General features: G+C 46.1%; 1 protein-coding gene across 9 annotated transcripts in view; it reads right to left on the reverse strand.

Annotated features, from left to right (window-relative positions):
• FCHO1 (FCH and mu domain containing endocytic adaptor 1) overlaps positions 1-19769 on the reverse strand; it is a 294097-nt gene that overhangs the window by 234594 nt on the left and 39734 nt on the right. For 8 of the 9 annotated variants that reach the window (XM_040321486.1, XM_040321453.1, XM_040321473.1 and 5 more), the window contains exon 2: positions 17307-17369. The exons of the other annotated variant lie outside the window; for it this stretch is intronic. The gene's annotated coding sequence lies outside the window, so the exon portion shown is untranslated. The remainder of the gene's footprint in view (positions 1-17306; positions 17370-19769) is intronic. 9 annotated transcript variants of the gene reach the window in all.

A 19769-nucleotide genomic window follows, 5' to 3' on the forward strand; every position in this document is an offset into this window, starting at 1 on the left:
CATGTAATGTAATGGCACAGTGAGGAATGTAATGGCACAGTGAGATTTGAAAAAGCCTGTTTCTGTCAGCGGTTCTGGCTCCCCCTCAGCTTCCAGAAAGACTAGAAGGAAGGGGGTAGTCTTATACAGTGAGTATATCCCAAAATCAAAATCTTTCCTGGAAAATTAGGGGGTCGTCTTATACGCCGAGTCGTCTTATATGCCGGAAAATACGGTGCTCAAAATGCTCTGCTGATACAAGGTTGTATAACAACAATAATAATAATAATAATAATAATAATAATAATTAGGGTTGTCATTTTTTTTTACAATTTTTTTTTTTTTACAATGCTTTATTTTTTATTTAAATTTTTATTTTTTACAATTCATTTTTTTATTGCAATTCCTATTATCCTTTTAACCGCCCTGTTGGGGGGGGGTCTTTGGTGAGATATCAGGGGTCTTAACAGACCTCTGACATCTCTCCTCTGAGACAGAGAAAGGGACTAGGGACACAAATTCCCCAGTCCCTTTCTCTACAGCCTCAGCTGCGCTGAAAATGAAAGGAGAGAAGCCAGCGGCTTCTTTTCATTCATAAACTGAAACATCGTAATCACAGGAGGTTACAATGTTTCAGTTATGTGAATGGACAGAGTCAGTGATCACTGACTCTGTACATTCCGCCACTCTCCATCCTGACAGATCGAGGGGGGACACGGCGGCAGCAAGGAGGGGGCATGACAGCAGCAGAAAGGAGTGGGGACACGGCGGCAGCACGGAGGGGGGCATGACGGCGGCAGAAAGGAGTGGGGACACTGCGGCAGCACGGAGGGGGTATGATGGCAGCATGGGGGGACACGACAGCAGGACGGAGGGGGGCATGGCGGCGGCAGCAAGGAGGGGGGCATGACGGCGGCAGCATGGAAAAAGTTGGCAGCATGGAGGGGGACAGCAGCAGAATGGAGGGGGACAGCAGCAGAATGGAGGGGGAATGGAGGAGGATACAAGGACAGTCAGCGGTGATCAGTGATTGTAACTCCCCACCGCACTGATCATCCTGACTGTCCAGGTATCGGGTGAAGCATCGGAGCATTTGCACCGAGTACAATTACTCGGGCAAATGCTCGGTATTGATACCGATACTAGTATCGGTATCGGGACAACCCTAATAATAATAATAAAAATGCATATGGAAGCTATACCAAAAAAAATAAAATGCATATGGAGGCTATGCAAAGAAATGCACTTGAAAACTATACTTGAACAAAACAATGCTGCAAGTTCAGGGAGAAGAAAGCTGCTAACATTTTATATGGCTTATCATGATTGCTCATGCAATATAGGAACATATAGGCCAAAAATCAGCTTGTGTGTACAGCTGTCTGTTCTTTTAGAACACAGAGGCACAGCAGGGAAGATCGCTGCACTAAAATTGCCTGTGTTAGTATGGTAATCTCTCAGCTCAATGGGTTGAATGAAGAAAAACAAACATTCTAGTGCAGGGATGCTCATCCTGTGTTCAACAGGCCACATGCGCCCTCTGATGTGGCCCCCAACCTCAAACCAGGGAGGCGCATGCCTGGGGTCAGCAACCCGTTGACAGCAATCCCAGAGCATCAGAGTGCAGCAAACTAGTGTCGGTAGCGGAGGGAGCAGGAGCCACATAAGCCGATGCTTCCTCTGTTGTGCTGACTCCAGTCCCAGGCAGAGTGATACCAAGAGCACACCGCCTCTGATCCTTTCTAGCAGCCTGGAGAGCGATGCCAATAGCAGCTGCAAGAGGAAAAGAAGGTCAGTGTATTAAGTGGCAGCTAATGGAGGGATTGGCTGAGAGGGGTAGCATACACTGAGCGGTTTGTAAGGTGGAGGAGCCCGGCAGTGGCATTCATGATGGACTGAAGAGTTAAAAGGTAAGCCAATGAGGAGGGAGTTGCAGTAGTCGAGGCGAGAGAACCAGGGAGTGAATCAGGAAGCTTTGTGGTTTCATTGGTTAGGAAAGGACATAGTTTGGGGATGTTGGAGGTTGAGGCAGCAAGCTTTGGAAAGTGATTGTATGTGAGCCAAAATGAGAGTTCAGAGTCCAGGACAACACCTAGCACCATGGCATGTGGAGCATGGGTGGGTGGTTGTGCTGTTGCTCTTGACATAGAAGTCAGGGAAAGAAGCACGTGGGGGGAGGAAATACTATAAGCTCTGTTTTGGAGAAGTTGAGTTTGAGGAAGTGGTGTGACATCCAGACAGAAATGTCTGTTAGTAATGTAGTGATGCGTGAGGGGACTGATGGAGTAAGCTGAGGGGTGAGAGATAATTTGTGTGTCATCAGCGTAGAAATGATATTGAAAGCCATGGGAGGCTATTGCAACAGGCGCTCTCAGCACCGTAATACGTTCCATGCTAGAGCGCATACGGCGACCGCGCGATGACGTCATCGCCCGGCGCCGCGTTCGTTCCAGCTTGGAATGCAGAAGTGCGGCTTGAATTAGTGCTTATGCACTACACCTGCATCATACCTATAAAGAGAACAGTGTGCAGACTGCACACTGTTCTATTATTGTCGGCCGTAGCCAGCTTGGCTACCAAGCTACAGGTACCATCTGTCCCTAAAGCTGAAGAGCATGCCAGGCTGGATTTATTGCTAATCACCTAACTGGATCCACGCTGCCATCTGTACTGGCACTACTGGGGACACCCTAAAGATATCTTCCATCTTGAATTCCTACACTACGGAATCCCATTGCTGCTAAACTACAACAAGACTCATCCTCTGCAAATGGATAAGTATCCATTGTTCCACTTGTGCCTTTAGAATCATCTACTACATATATTGCTTCTATTCAGTTGCTGTATTGAACTCTGGCTTACCAAGTACTAACATACTGCTTGAGACAGTCTGTTGTGTTCTCGACTACTTGCTGGGGAGTATCTTAAAATGGACATACACTCAAATTACCTGAGCTATCTTTGCCTTTCTTACGCAACTACCAGTTGCCTACACCTTGCCTAATTACTACGCGCTTGACATAAGTTGTTACTTGTTTATGGGCCCATGCCCTATGTTACTGTACATGTTCGCCTTAACTTTTCTATGCTAGGGTTTGAAGGTATTTCATACCTGCTCCCTTAGTGACCTAATGCATTCTTTATGTTAAAGTGATATGATGTAGAGAACCCCTAAACTCCTGTTCCCTAATTGCAGTGACGTCTGGGGTCCATACTGATCATCACTTGCATACAGAAGTGCATTGAAATCTACACGTGCATTATAATCTTTTAACGCTAGGGGTTGGACACATGTTGTAATACCTCCGCCCTTAGAAGCTCCATGCATTCATATATGTGAGAGAGATGATATAGTGACCCCCCCAAACTCCTGTTCTCTGATTGGAGTGACGCCTGGGGCCTACTACTGAAATCTCACAGAGACGTGCATCAAAATCCTTGCTAGCCCCAGTTGTAGTTCACTTCCGTTCACCACAGGGATGTGACAGCTATCAGCTGACCCAGGGAAGGGGGGTAGATTGAGAAAAGGAGAGGTCCAAGAACAGAACCTTGGGGGACCCCGACAGAGAAAGGAAGAGGAGAGGAGGAAGTACAATTATAAGTGACACTGAAGGTGCGGTGGGATAGGTAGGATAAAAGCCATTTAAGAGCACAGTCACAGAGACCAAAGAAATAATTTTTGGAGGAGGAGGGGGTGGTTACTGTATCAAAGGCAACAGAAAGGTCCAGAAATAAAAGTACAGAATAATCTCCATTGATTTTTGCTGTTAGCGAGTCTTTTGTGAGTTTCAAGAGCAGTTTCTGTGGCGTGTTGAGGGCGGAATCCAGACTGAAGGGGATCATGAAGGTTACTCCTAATGAGGTGGTCACTCAGTTGGTTGTAGACCAGGTGCTGGAGTTTAGAGGAAAAAGGGTAGCGAGGGTGAAGATTGTTGAGATTGGTAGGGCCCAAGTATGGCTTTTTAGGTATGGGGGTGCCCAGTGCATGCTTTAGAGCAGGCATGTCCAAAGTCCGGCCCGGGGGGCCAATTGCGGCCCCCGTTCCAGTTTAATGTGGCCCCCCTGGTAATTTGGATATATACTGTATTTGTCGGCGCTGCCTCGGAGGGGACTGGGAGAGGGGGAACGAGTGCTGTCAAATTACATACAGGAGAATCTCCTGTTTACTCAGCGACATCTGTAATAGGAAGTTCCGTCTCCTGGGCTGCCATTGGACAACTCCTCTGTCTATCATAGGAGGCGGGAGAAATTGTGTTAAAGAGGCTGCTCTGTAAATTCTCCTGTATGTAATCTGTTGGTGCTCATCTCGCCCCCCCCCCCCTTTCCTCCGAGGCAGCAGATGGACATCGATCAGGCTGCATTTATGGCAATGGCGAGGCTGCAGATGGGCACGGATTAGGCTGCATTGATGGGCAATGACCCTTATTTTGCTTCACGTTTTTTTATTTAAGTTTTTCTTCCCTGAAACTTCCCTCCTAAAATGAAGGAGCGTGTTATACGCTGAAAAAAATGGTATATCCAAATAACACGCCCAAGCTCATTTCTTCACCACACACAGCGACAAAGGCAAGAGAATTCTTGTTGGGCAGTGTATTAGTGCTCGAACGAACACACTTAGACCAAATTTTAATGGTTCAAAGAATGTCAGGCAAAATGGTCGGCCCTTACGCATGTTCACTTCATCAAATCTGGCCCTCTTTGAAAAAAGTTTGGACACCCCTGCTTTAGAGTGTTGTGGAAGATGCCAGAAGAGATTGAAGATGTGAGTTAAAGTGTAGGATAGAGCCCGAAGGTGACCGTAGTATTTAAGAGGGAATAGGGTCCAGAAGAGAGGTGGTTAGGTGGGCTTTAGAAATGAGTTTGGCAACTTCTTCTATAGTAGCAGGTTTGAATAAGGGGAGTGTTAATTGTGCCTGTTCACATGGGGTGTCTTTGAGAGTCTACAAAAAAAGTTAGCAGCTTTCTTCTCCCCTGAGCTTGCAGTATGATTTTGTCCTAAAATAGTTTCCATATGCATTTTTTATATAGCTTCCATATGCAGTTTTATTATTAGATCAGTGCAGAATTTCTAGTATGTACAAATTCAGTTTTAGACACACAATTTGTTAAAATTTTAAAGAATTCATAGTTGTTAGATTAGGGTTTTGTTGTACTATTTGCGTTGCTTTTTTTTTTGTAAAACGTATTTTATTGAGTTCAGTCACATCTTACAGTTCAGCAATACTCGTTAGTAACAGTGACGTACATTTTTCCATTACAACAAAACAACAAAGAAAACACAAAGAAATATCCGAAGGTAGCCAAAACAAGTAAAGCATAAGAAGGTTATTCTTGAGAGTAGGGTGGACGGCTCGCCTACCCTCCTCAGTTATCTAAGCACAGCGCGTTTCGGGCTCTGGTATTGCCGCGAGTGGAGAACCACCCTAGGCGGTACCAGGGGCGACCCCACCCAGGGTTCACGCCGGAGGAGGGGTGCCATTCAAGGCCTCCATTTGCGTTGCTTTTAATAGTTCTTTTAACCACTTAAGACCCGGACCTTTAGGCAGCTAAAGGACCCGGCCAGTTTTTGCGATTCAGCACTGCGTCGCTTTAACTGACAATTGCGTGGTCGTGCGACGTGGCTCTCAAACAAAATTGGCGTCCTTTTTTCCCCACAAATAGAGCTTTCTTTTGGTGGTATTTGATCACCTCTGTGGTTTTTATTTTTTGTGCTATAAACAAAAATAGAGCGACAATTTTGAAAAAAAATCAATATTTTTTACTTTTTGCTATAATAAATATCCCCCAAAAATATATAAAACATTTTTTTCCTCAGTTTAGGCCGATACGTATTCTACCTATTTTTGGTAAAAAAAAAAAAAAAAAAAAAAATCGCAATAAGCGTTTATCGGTTGGTTTGTAGCATTTACAAAATAGGGGATAGTTTTATTGCATTTTTATTATTATTTTTTTTTTTTTTTACTACTAATGGCGGCAATCAGCGATTTTGTTTGTGACTGCGACATTATGGCGGACACTTCGGACAATTTTTACACATTTTTGGGACCATTGTCATTTTCACAGCAAAAAATGCATTAAAAATGCATTGTTTACTGTGAAAATGACAATTGCAGTTTTGGAGTTAACCACAAGGGGGCACTGAAGGGGTTATGTGTGACCTCATTTGTGTTTCTAACTGTAGGGGGGTGTGGCTGTAGGTGTGACGTCACCGATTGTGCTTCCCTATAAAAGGGAACACACGATCGATCACGGCGCTGCAGTAAAGAACGGCGAAGCTGTGTTTACACACAGCTCTCCCCGTTCGTCAGCTCCGGAGACTGATCACGGGACTCCAGCGGCGATCGGGTCCGCGGGTCCTGCGGTCACGGAGCTTCGGACCGGGTCACGGGCGCGTGCCCGCGGCTGGGCACTTAAAGAGGACGTACCTGTACGTGCTTGTGCCCAGCTGTGCCATTCTGCCGACGTAAATGTGTAGGAGGCGGTCCTTAACCACTTAAGCCCCGGACCAATATGCAGCCTAAAGACCCAAGGTGTTTTTACAGTTCGGGACTGCGTCGCTTTAACAGACAATTGCGCGGTCGTGCGAAGTGGCTCCCAAACAAAATTGGCGTCCTTTTTTCCCCACAAATAGAGCTTTCTTTTGGTGGTATTTGATCACATCTGCGGTTTTTAGTTTTTGCGCTATAAACAAAAATAGAGCGACAATTTTGAAAAAAAGCAATATTTTTTACTTTTTGCTGTAATAAATATCCCCCAAAAACATATATAAAAACATTTTTTTTCCTCAGTTTAGGCCGATACGTATTCTTCTACCTATTTTTAGTAAAAAAAATCGCAATAAGCGTTTATCGATTGGTTTGCGCAAAATTTATAGTGTTTACAAAATAGGGGATAGTTTTATTGCATTTTTATTTTTTATTTTTTTTTTACTACTAATGGCGGCGATCAGCAATTTTTTTCGTGACTGCGACATTATGGCGGACACTTCGGACAATTTTGACACATTTTTGGGACCATTGTCATTTTCACAGCAAAAAATGCATTTAAATTGCATTCTTTATTGTGAAAATGACAGTTGCAGTTTGGGAGTTAACCACAGGTGGCGCTGTAGGAGTTAGGGTGCACCTAGTATGTGTTTACAACTGTTTGGGGGTGTGGCTGTAGGAATGACGTCATCGATCGTGTCTTCCCTATAAAGGGAATGACGCGATCGATGCGCCGCCATAGTGAAGGACGGGGAAGCCGTGTTTACACACGGCTCTCCTCGTTCTTCAGCTCCGGGGAGCGATCGCGACGGAGCGGCTATAAACAAATAGCCGCGCCGTGGTCCCGGATCGCTCCCCGAGCGGACCCGACCTCCGCATGTAGCGGGGGGGGTCCCGATCGGACCCCCCACCCGCTAATAGGCGAGGACGTACCTATACGCCCATGTGCCTGTACGTGCCATATTGTGGACGTACATGTACATGGGGTGGTCCTTAAGTGGTTAAGTGGTTAACCTGCAAGTTCTATTTTCTTTTTAGACATCTGTGCATTAATGTAAAATGTAATTTTATATTTAATTGTTTTTCGCATGTGTATTATTTCAGTTATATGTATAATGTTTACTCCACAAATGAACCTTTTACACATCACCACTTACCATCTGATATCTTAAAGTGGATGTAAACTCACTCTCATCCTCTCTAAACTACTGCCATAGTGCTGATATATAAGGATATACATGCCTCCTGCATGTATCCTTACCTGTCAAATGTCTCCCCTCTGTCTGTTATAAGAACTGAAAAACTGAAGATTCTGTGGGTGGATCTTTTGTCTGGAGCTCTGTGGGTGGAGTTGTGGTGGAGTTGTGATGTCAGTAGACTCCCGCCCTCCTCTACACCTTCCTTGTCAACATGCATTTTTTCCTGTGTATTCCTTACACTAAATTCTGCAATAAATCACGAACACCCAGTCAAAATCCAGAAAAGTAACCACATGACTTCAGAAAAGGAGTGGGGGTGGTAATTATAAAAAAAATGCCTGTCTCCAGGCTAGTGCATGAGATATGTAAATAACCTGTCACTCACAGCAAGGGGGCGGAACGGACTAAGGTTTTTCTCTGCAAGTCCATTTTATTTCACTGAACAATAAAAGAGGATTGCTCAGAGCTGGATTAACTCTGTGTGGCAAGACTGGGCACAGATCGTAGGAAATCTTACTGTACATTGTGACATAAAAAAAAACAGGTTGACATCCACTTTAATTTCTATGCATGTGTATATGTAGGTTATCTATAATATTAGGGCCGAAACAACTAATCGATTATGAAATTAATCGATTACAATTTTCATAACCGATTAATCGGCCAGTAACATAATGGGGTTAAAAAAACAAAAATTAGCCTTTTATAATACAAAAAAGCAAATTGCTACTGTAAATATTACTTTCACTGTCCCACAGTAAAAAATGAACCCCTTACAGTAGCGATTATTTTATTCTGTACTTATTTTTGTTTTTTTAACCCCATTATGTTACTAAACATCTCAGGCCTGGGTTCACACCTCTGTTTTTTGGTGCTTTTTGCAGAAACACACTACAGTTCATTTACATGTTTTCCTATGGGACACGTTCACATCCATGATTTTTTTTCGGCTGCTGCGTATTTGGAAAGGGTGAGGACTTAACGCAAAACGGTGCAATTTTTTTGGGGGGTTCAATGTACTTTAATGGAGAAGCTGCAGAAAAGCATGTAATGTGTTTTTGCAGCAATTTTTATTTTATAGTCTGTCCAACAACAAATTGGCCCCAAAAAAATTAAAAAATGCAATTTTTTTTTTTAAGGCTATTATCCGATTAATCGAAACTATAATCGGCCAACTAATCGATTATGAAAATAATTGTTAGTTGCAGCCCTATATAATATTCTATGATTGTTAGACTCATGACTTAATGAGTCATACATTATACTGTGTTATGCTGTATGCCTGATGAAGGGGGAGTTTCTTTGGCCACATTGGCTGTTTTAGTAAAAACTAATAAAGGAATTTGAACACTGTTATCCTTTGGTCTGGCACTCCTTTCATATGAGCATTTTTGTTTTCTGGTAACCTGCTGCAGTACCCACTGGAGGGTAGACTTGTCTGTTGAGAGCACCCTAACCTAAGCCAGTGAGCTCTTCAAATATTTTTACTGTCTCACTACTTGCATGACTCACATCAAAGTCCCAGCGCCTTTTGGATTCTTTTTTTCTTCATTGAAGACTGAATTATGGGTTGTTCTAACAGACAGAGCTCCAAACACTTTTAAGTAGTATCAAAGCTTGCTGCCAAGTCCTGCACGCACACGCTCCTAATCACCCCTCACTATGATGAGCAGCCTCAAATGGCCAAAATACAGGCCAAACTCGAAAAATTTGAATATGGTGCAAAAGTTTATTTATTTCACTAATGCAACTTAAAAGGTGAAACTAATATATGAGATAGACTCATTACATGCAAAGCAAGATAGTTCAAGTCGTGATTTGTCATAATTACATTTAATGAAAACCCCAAATCCATAATCTCAGAAAATTAGAATATTACATGCAATCGATAAAACAAGGATTGTACATAGAACAATATCGGACCTCTGAAAAGTATAAGCATGCATTTGTACTCAGTACTCAGTACTTGGTTTGGGCTCCTTTTGCAGCAATTACTGCCTCAATGCGGCGTGGCATGGAAGCTATCAACCTGTGGCACTGCTGAGGTGTTATGGAAGACCAGGATGCTTCAAAAGCGGCCTTCAGCTCTTCTGCATTGTTTGGTCTCATGTCTCTCATCTTTCTCTTGGCAATGCCCCATAGATTCTCTATGGGATTCAGGTCAGGCGAGTTTGCTGGCCAATCAAGCACAGTAATCCCATGGTCATTGAACCAGGTTTTGGTGCTTTTGGCAGTGTGGGCAGGTGCCAAGTCCTGCTGGAAAATGAAGTCAGCATCCCCATAGAGCTCATCTGCAGAAGGAAGCATGAAATGCTCCAAAATACCCTGGTAGATGGCTGCGTTGACCCTGAACTTAATGAAGCACAGTGGACCAACACCAGCAGATGACATGGCTCCCCAAATCAACACAGACTGTGGAAACTTCACACTGGACTTCAAGCATATTGCAGTGTGTGCCTCTTCATTCTTCCTCCATACTCTGGGTCCTTGGTTTCCAAATGAGATGCAATATTTGCTCTCATCAGAAAAGAAGACTTTGGACCACTGAGAAACAGACCAGGTCTGTTTTTCTTTAGCCCAGGTAAGACGCTTCTGACGTTTGTTGTTCAGGAGTGGCTTGACAAGAGGAATATGACATTTGAAGCCCATGTCCAGGATCCGTCTGTGTGTGGTGGCTCTTGATGCCCTGACTCCAGCCTCAGTCCATTCCTTGTGAAAGTCCCCAACACTTTTGAGTGGTCTTTTGCTGACAATCCTCTCCAGGCTGCAGTCATCCCTGCTGCTTGTGCCCCTTTTTCTTCCACACTTTTGCCTTCCACATAACTTTCTATTAATGTGGTTTGATACAGCACTTTGGGAACATCCAACATATTTTGCAAATACCTTTTGAGGCTTTCCCTCCTTATGGAGGGTGTCAATGATGGTTTTCTGCACAACTGTCAGGTGAGCAGTGTTTCCCATGATTGTGATTCCTACTGAACCAGACTGAGAGACCATTTAAAGGCTCAGGAACCCTTTTGCAGGTGTTATGGCTTAAAGCGGAGGTTCACCCAAAGAACAAGTATATAACATTACATTCTGTATACCTCAAACATGTACAGTATGCGGTTTTTTTCCGGGGTGTACATACGGTATCAGGCCCGGACTGGCCATAGGGCATACCGGGCATTTGCCCGGTAGGCCGCCTGGCTGTCAGGCCGATTGTTCTAAATTCGATCTCCCGGCCTTCTATCGTCTTCTTCCAACTCCTGGGGGGACGAGTCAATCGTGAGCGAGCAGCGCCGGCCGGCCGTGGTTGCTCAGTGACAGGCCCGCCCCCAGGGGTGGACTGACCATTCAGGCTCTTTGGCTGAGTACCTGTGGGCCGAGGCAAGCAGAGAGGCTCCAGCCGTGGGATGGATGGCGTGAACGGGCTGTGAGGAGAGAGAGAGGGACCGAGAGAGCCCGGGAAGGAGGAGGACACTTCCTGGACTGAAGTGTTACTTGCTGTCTGTCTTCCCTGTCAGGCGTAGCGATCTCCGCCCGACAGGAGCTTCCTAGTCCCGGCCGGCGTGATGTCATTCACAGGCTGGGGGGCTGGATGAGCCGAGGAGAGGCTGCTGCAAAGACCCTCGAAGAGCCAGTGAAGCGTCGTGCCTGTGCAAGTAAGTTAGCAGAGGTTAAAAAGTGATTTTTGATAAAACTTTTTTGGGGGGGGGGGGTTAATTTACAATAGGATTTTTAATATGCAGCATGGAGGGGGTTAATGTACTGCCACTGGTCACTGATGCATTGGTGACCAGTGGCAGTTAATTAACCCCTTTGTGCTGCATTAGTGACACCAGTGTCAGTGTTTATTAACCCCTATGTTGTGCAGCATGAAAGGGTTAATAAACACTGACACTGGTGTCACCAATGCAGCACAAAGGGGTTAATTAATTGCCACTGACCACCAATGCATCAGTGGCCAGTGGTGTATTTGATACTACCCACCCCATACACCCCACAACCCTCTCATGTACATACCACCCACCCCCATACACTTCGCACCCCTCTCATGTACATACCACCCAACGTCATGCACCCCACACCCCTCTCATGTAAATACCTCCCACCTCCATACACTCCGCACCCCTCTCATGTACATACCACCCCCTCCATACACTCCGCACCCCTCTCATGTACATACTACCCCCTCCATACACTCCGCACCCCTCTCATGTACATACCACCCCTCCATACACTCCGCATCCCTCTCATGTACATACTACCCCCCAACATACACTCCGCACCCCTCTCATGTACATACTACCCCCCAACATACACTCCGCACCCCTCTCATGTAAATACCTCCCACCTCCATACACTCCGCACCCCTCTCATGTACATACTACCCCTCCATACACTCCGCATCCCTCTCATGTACATAATACCCCCCAACATACACTCCGCACCCCTCTCATGTACATACTACCCCCCAACATACACTCCGCACCCCTCTCATGTACATACTACCCCCTCCATACACTCCGCATCCCTCTCATGTACATACTACCCCCCAACATACACTCCGCACCCCTCTCATGTACATACTACCCCCCAACATACACTCCGCACCCCTCTCATGTACATACCTCCCACCTTATAATCCGCACCCCTCTCATGTACATACTACCCCCCACCATACACTCCGCACCCCTCTCATGTACATACCTCCCTCCATACACTCCGCACCCCTCTCATGTACATACCACCCCTCCATACACTCCGCATCCCTCTCATGTACATACTACCCCCCAACATACACTCCGCACCCCTCTCATGTACATACTACCCCCCAACATACACTCCGCACCCCTCTCATGTAAATACCTCCCACCTCCATACACTCCGCACCCCTCTCATGTACATACTACCCCTCCATACACTCCGCATCCCTCTCATGTACATACTACCCCCCAACATACACTCCGCACCCCTCTCATGTACATACTACCCCCCAACATACACTCCGCACACCTCTCATGTACATACTACCCCCTCCATACACTCCGCATCCCTCTCATGTACATACTACCCCCCAACATACACTCCGCACCCCTCTCATGTACATACTACCCCCCACCATACACTCCGCACCCCTCTCATGTACATACTACCCCCCACCATACACTCCGCACCCCTCTCATGTACATACTACCCCCACCATACACTCCGCACCCCTCTCATGTACATACTACCCCCCAACATACACTCCACACCCCTCTCATGTACATACCTCCCACCTCCATACACTCCGCACCCCCCTCATGTACATACCACCCATCGCTATACACTCCGCACCCCTCTCATGTACAAACCACCCATCGCTATACACTCCGCACCCCTTTCATGTACATACCACCCAACGCCATTCACTCCGCACCCCTCTCATGTACATACTACCCCCTCCATTCACTCCGCACCCCTCTCATGTACATACCACCCATCGCAATACACTCCGCATCCCTCTCATGTACATACCACCCAACGCCATACACTCCGCACCCCTCTCATGTACATACCACCCAGCACCATACACTCCGCACCCCTCTCATGTACATACCTCCTACCTCCATACACTCCGCACCCCTCTCATGTACATACCACCCATCGCCATACACTCCGCACCCCTCTCATGTACATACCACCCATCGCCATACACTCCGCACCCCTCATGTACATACCACCCATCGCCATACACTCCGCACCCCTCATGTACATACCACCCATCGCCATACACTCCGCACCCCTCATGTACATACCACCCATCGCCATACACTCCGCACCCCTCTCATGTACATACCACCCATCGCCATACACTCCGCACCCCTCTCATGTACATACCACCCATCGCCATACACTCCGCACTCCTCTTATGTACATACCACCCAACACCATACACTCCGCACCCCTCTCATGTACATACCTCCTACCTCCATACACTCCACATCCCTCTCATGTACATACCACCCAACGCCATACACTCCGCACCCCTCTCATGTACATACCTCCATACATTCCGCACCCCTCTTATGTACATACCACCCCCACAATACACTCCGCACCCTTCTCATGTACATACCACCCCCACCATTCACTCCGCACCCCTCTCATGTACATACCACCCAACACCATACACTCCACACCCTTCTCATGTACATACCTCCTACCTCCATACACTCCACACCCCTCTCATGTACATACCACCCAACGCCATACACTCCGCACCCCTCTCATGTACATACCTCCATACATTCCGCACCCCTCTTATGTACATACCACCCCCACAATACACTCCGCACCCCTCTCATGTACATACCACCCCCACCATTCACTCCGCACCCCTCTCATGTACATACCACCCAACACCATACACTCCGCACCCCTCATATACATACCACCCCCACCATTCACTCCACACCCTTCTCATGTACATACCTCCTACCTCCATACACTCCACACCCCTCTCATGTACATACCACCCCCACCATACACTCCGCACCCATCTCATGTACATACCACCCCCACCATTCACTCCGCACCCCTCTCATGTACATACCACCCATCGCCATACACTCCGCACCCCTCATGTACATACCACCCATCGCAATACACTCCGCACCCCTCTCATGTACATACCACCCAACGCCATACACTCCGCACCCCTCTCATGTACATACCACCCAACGCCATACACTCCGCACCCATCTCATGTACATACCACCCAACGCCATACACTCCGCACCCCTCTCATGTACATACCACCCAACGCCATACACTCCGCACCCATCTCATGTACATACCACCCCCACTATTCACTCCGCACCCCTCTCATGTACATACCACCCATCGCCATACACTCCGCACCCCTCATGTACATACCACCCATCGCAATACACTCCGCACCCCTCTCATGTACATACCACCCAACGCCATACACTCCGCACCCCTCTCATGTACATACCACCCAACGCCATACACTCCGTACCCCTCTCATGCACATACCACCCAAAGCCATACACTCCGCACCCCTCTCATGTACATACCACCCACCACCATACACTCCGCACCCCTCTCATGTACATACCACCCATCGCCATACACTCCGCACCCCTCTCATGTACATACCACCCATCGCCATACACTCCGCACCCCTCATGTACATACCACCCATCGCCATACACTCCGCACCCCTCATGTACATACCACCCATCGCCATACACTCCGCACCCCTCATGTACATACCACCCATCGCAATACACTCCGCACCCCTCTCATGTACATACCACCCAACGCCATACACTCCGCACCCCTCTCATGCACATACCACCCAAAGCCATACACTCCGCACCCCTCTCATGTACATACCACCCACCGCCATACACTCTGCACCCCTCTCATGTACATACCACCCATCGCCAGACACTCCGCACCCCTCTCGTGTACATACCACCCAACGCCATACACTCCGCACCCCTCTCATGTACAAACCACCCACCTCCATACACTCCACACCCCTCCGTACCGATCACTCACTGTGTTCTTTTAGTAAAGATATGGGCTGTTAAATTACATTTAGGCTATGCTGCAGTTAATATTTAAATGTCCGCTCTATGCAGCTTAGCTGCAATATGTAGTTGGAGATTTCTGTAGCTGTGGCTTGAGTGTGGGCGGGGACAAAGGGGGCCCCATGATCTCCTATTGCCCCAGGGCCCCATGAGTTGTCAGTCCATGACTGTATGGGCTGCTCAATCTAAAATGCCCGGGCCTATTATTTGTCCCAGTCCGGGCCTGTACGGTATTATCGCTATGTTTCACCTGGCTCCCGGGTCCTAGCTCCCGCGGGAGTAGGCGTTTCTATGCAGTGGCGTAATGTCCTCTAGGACTTCGCCCAGATGATTGATGTCTTGAGAAAAACTTCCCCCTCGGCGGATAAGGCGCGTCACGAGATTCCGTAACTAGCCGAACAGCAAAAATTTGTCGGCTAACAAACAAACTACGTGTTTTTTCTGCTCTTTAGCGCCACCCTTTGGGCAACTTCTGCTAAAGTGTTATGGTTTGCATTGCTTCTGAGCATGCGTGTTTGTACCTTTGGATTTTTTTCCGACGGACTTGTGTACACACGATCGGAAAATCTGACAAGACACATTTGTTGTCGGAAAATTTTAAAGAATGCTATCCCACATTTGTTGTCGAAATTCCGACAACAATTGTCCGATGGAGCGTACAAAACTGTCGGATTATCCAACATCCTGCCATCACACAATTCCCGTTGGAAAATCTGGTCGTGTGTACGAGGCATTAGTCCGAGAGGTGCAAGGTCCATCTGTTTTGTGCGTTTTCCTATTTTTGAAACTTCATGGATTCATTTGACATTTGTATGTATGTTTAATAATAAAAGAATTAAAAAAATTATTTAATAAAAAAAAAAAAAATTACAAAGTTAGCACAATTTTTTTGTATAATTTACTATATGATGTTACGCCAATAATCATGAAAGAATCATGATCTTTATTCCAAGCAAAGAAATTGTGATTCTCATTTTATCCAGAATCGTGCAGCTCTACCAAGGTGTCACACAAGAAACATCTCACGATGAGTAAAAGCATCTTGGGCATATACTTGGGACCCTGGGCTGGGCTAACTGTCCTGATTGAAGCACTACAAACAGATCATATTTTGTTATATACAGTACATATTTTTACAATGGCCTCTATGCATGTGAACTGCTAGATTGGATAGCAAGAGGAATGGCAATAGTCACTTTAGCCATTTGCCGACCACCTGCTCTTAGTACATTGAGCACGGATGGTCGGCAAGTGGTTTAAGGGGCGGTTGTAGGCAAAGCACCGTAGATGTTAACCCCTTCCCAGCCAGTGTCATTAGTACAGTGGGAGTGTATAGTACTAGCACTGATCACTGTATTAATGTCACTAGTGATGTCAGTGGCAGTTAGCCTGCCCCAACTCTCTCCCATCCCCCGTGTCAGCTAATCACTAATCGCAGTCCCATTAAAAAATCATTGTTCACCGCCATTAGTTTATAATCGCAAAAAATTGAAAAACCCAGTGGTGATCAAATACCACCAATAGAAAGCTCCATTTGTATGATAAAGGAAAATTATATCAACTTAATTCGGGTACAGCGTTGCACGACTGCACAATTACCAGTTAAAGTAGTGCAGCGCTAAATAGCAAAAAATAGAATGTTAATGAAGCAGGTAAAATCTTCCAGAGCTCAAGTGGTTAAGACCTCTCTGTGAAAAGACATTCACAAGTCTTCCCCTTCTAAAAATCCATACTTGTGCCAGCACTGGTGGTCTCGGAGTTCATCAGTAAAGCCATTGCCGGTTATACATATGTTGCAGCTCACCCATTCCAATTCTATAGCAATAGTGATGTTTATAATATGAGAGGACAGCAGAAGGAGGAACATTTTGCTGATAATCAAGGCAGGCTTATTAATGTGGGTGTTAGAATATCCTTTTGAATAAAGAGGACCAACCCTGTAAAGACAATGTGGAACAGCGACTACTGAAACCCTCATCACTTTAAGAGAAGATGGAAATATGACTGCATATAAATTCTACCATAAAGAAAGTTGCAAACTGACTAGTACTCACAGCACCCAGGTTCTGTTGCTCCCTCTTCAACATCCTCTACTGACAGGGTAGAAAGGGTTATCACTGCAAGGAGATACCACAGGTTTGAATTTCATTCACTAGATGTGGAAGTCAGTGTTATTTCATTTACTATTTAGCTGCCATATGACGTATCAGTTTATCATCGATATGACATTCATTTTTTCACACGATTCAAAAAAATAACCTTTCTTGTGGTTTCCAAAATGACTGAAAACACAATTTGCTGCACACAGCGGTTGCTACAGGCGGTCCCCGGGTTACAAACAAGATAGGGACTCTGTAGGTTTGTTCTCGAGTTGAATCTGTTCGTAATTTGGAACAGGTACATTTTTTAAATGTAGCTCCAGCCAAAAAATATAATTTTTTGTACTCACCTTAAAATCCGTTTCTCTGACGTCCATGGACGGACACAGCTCCTTAAATATTGACAAGCGGGTTATGTTCCTGTTCACAGGAGAGGACTAGGCAGAAACATGTTAGATAATTAAATAAATGTTACTTTAACAGAGTTGAAAAGCCCCGCCCAGGGAGGCGGTCCCTCCAGACATAACCCTCCTTCCTGCAGTATGCAGCCTCAGTTCGTAACAAGCAGTTAAAACCTAAAAAGGAGGGAAGGCTGCTGTGTCCGTCCATGGACGTCAGAGAAAAGGATTTTTTTACGGCGAGTACAAAAAATCCTATTTTCTCTTATTGCCCATGGACGGACAAGGCTTAAATCTTGACAAATGGGACGTCCCCAAGCAGTGTCAAAAACAAGGGGTGGGAACAGTATCAGTAAAACCAATTTAAGTTCATCCCAAAACAAGCAGAGCTCCTCAAAGGAGGAGTTGCAACCTTAAACAGCCGCCTTCAAAACCAAGCATCAGAAGATGCACTCACAACAACCTTGTAAAATTTAGAAAAAGTGTCAACGGACGACCAAGTCGCCACCTCGCACACCTGTGTGACCGACGCATGATGTCTAAAAACCCAGGAAGCACCCATTGCCCTGTGCCGTGACTGGAAAGGAGGCGCCCGTCCCCTAAAAGCATATGCCTGTATGACGGTCTGCCTGATCCATCGAGAAATGGTGGTCGACGAGACCATCATGCCCCTATTGTTACATAGTCAGGTTGAAAAAAAGACACAAGTCCATCCAGTCACCAGACACGACACAAAAACAGCGTCAGATCTCCAAAACTGAGCCGTAGCAGGCAGGTACACCCGCAAAGCGCGTACCACGCCTAAAGTATGAAACGCAGCTTCTGTAGGATGCGCCGGCCGAGGACATAAGGATGGAAGAACAAAAGTCCTCATTCAGGTGAAAGGCCGAAACCACCTTCGGATCCTTATGAAGGATCAAGCATGGCGACTTGAAAGACAAGACCGCCAACTCAGAAACCCTTCCGACAGAAGTAATGGCCACTAAAAACTACCACCTTCCGAGATAGTGTCAAGGGAAGAATCTCTCTGATGTTTCAAAAAAGAAGGTTCCTGAAGAACCGAGAGCACCAGAGTCAAAACTCATGGGGGAAGAGGTGGGCCAAGAGGGGGAAGTATAGGACAAACCCCCTGCACAAAAAGGTACCCACCAGGGAATGTTTCGCAAAAGGCAACCGAAAAAACACAGCCAAGGCTGAAATCTGCCCCCAAACGGTGCTTAAGGCAATTTTTAGATCCACTCCAAGCTGTAAAAACAGCAGGACCCTGGACACAGAGTACGTCCGTGGATGTCACCCAGGGTTTGACAAATTTGCTTGGAATCTAGGAGCCAGCTAAAAAAAGTTAGGAGCCAGAAAACGCGCCCCGTCCCATCAAGCTCGCGTGCAGAATCGAACACATACCTGAGTAGCGCCCGCATATGTAAACAGTATTTAAACCACACATGTGAGGTATCGCCGCGATCGTTAGAGCGAGAGCAATAATTCTAGTCCTAGACCTCCTCTGTAACTCAAAACATGCAACCTGTAGAATTTTTTAAACATCGCCTATGGAGATTTTAAAGGGTAAAAGTTTGTCGGCATTCCACGAGCGGACGCAATTTTGAAGCGTGACATGTTGAGTATCAATTTACTCGGCGTAACATTATCTTTCACAATATAAAAAAAATTGGGATGACTTTACTGTTGTCTTATTTTTTAATAAAAAAAAGTATATTTTTTCCCCAAAAAAATGCGCTTGTAAGACCGCTGCCCAAATACGGTGTGACAGAAAGTATTGCAACGATCGCCATTTTATTCTCTAGGGTGTTAGAATAAAAAAATATATATATAATGTTTGGGGGTTCTAATTAGAGGGAAGCTGATGGCAGTGAAAACAGTAAGAAAACACTTTAAGAACTGCTGTTTTACTTGTAATGCCAACGGCCCCCACCAGATGGCGCCAGGTCACAGAAGGAAGCTTGGGCCTTCACAAGCCTGCAAAGCCGCGGCCTCAATTACCGGCCGTCGTGGGCCTGCCGCC

The sequence above is a fragment of the Rana temporaria genome, chromosome 1 (genome assembly GCF_905171775.1).
Source record: "Rana temporaria chromosome 1, aRanTem1.1, whole genome shotgun sequence".
Taxonomy (NCBI): domain Eukaryota; kingdom Metazoa; phylum Chordata; class Amphibia; order Anura; family Ranidae; genus Rana; species Rana temporaria.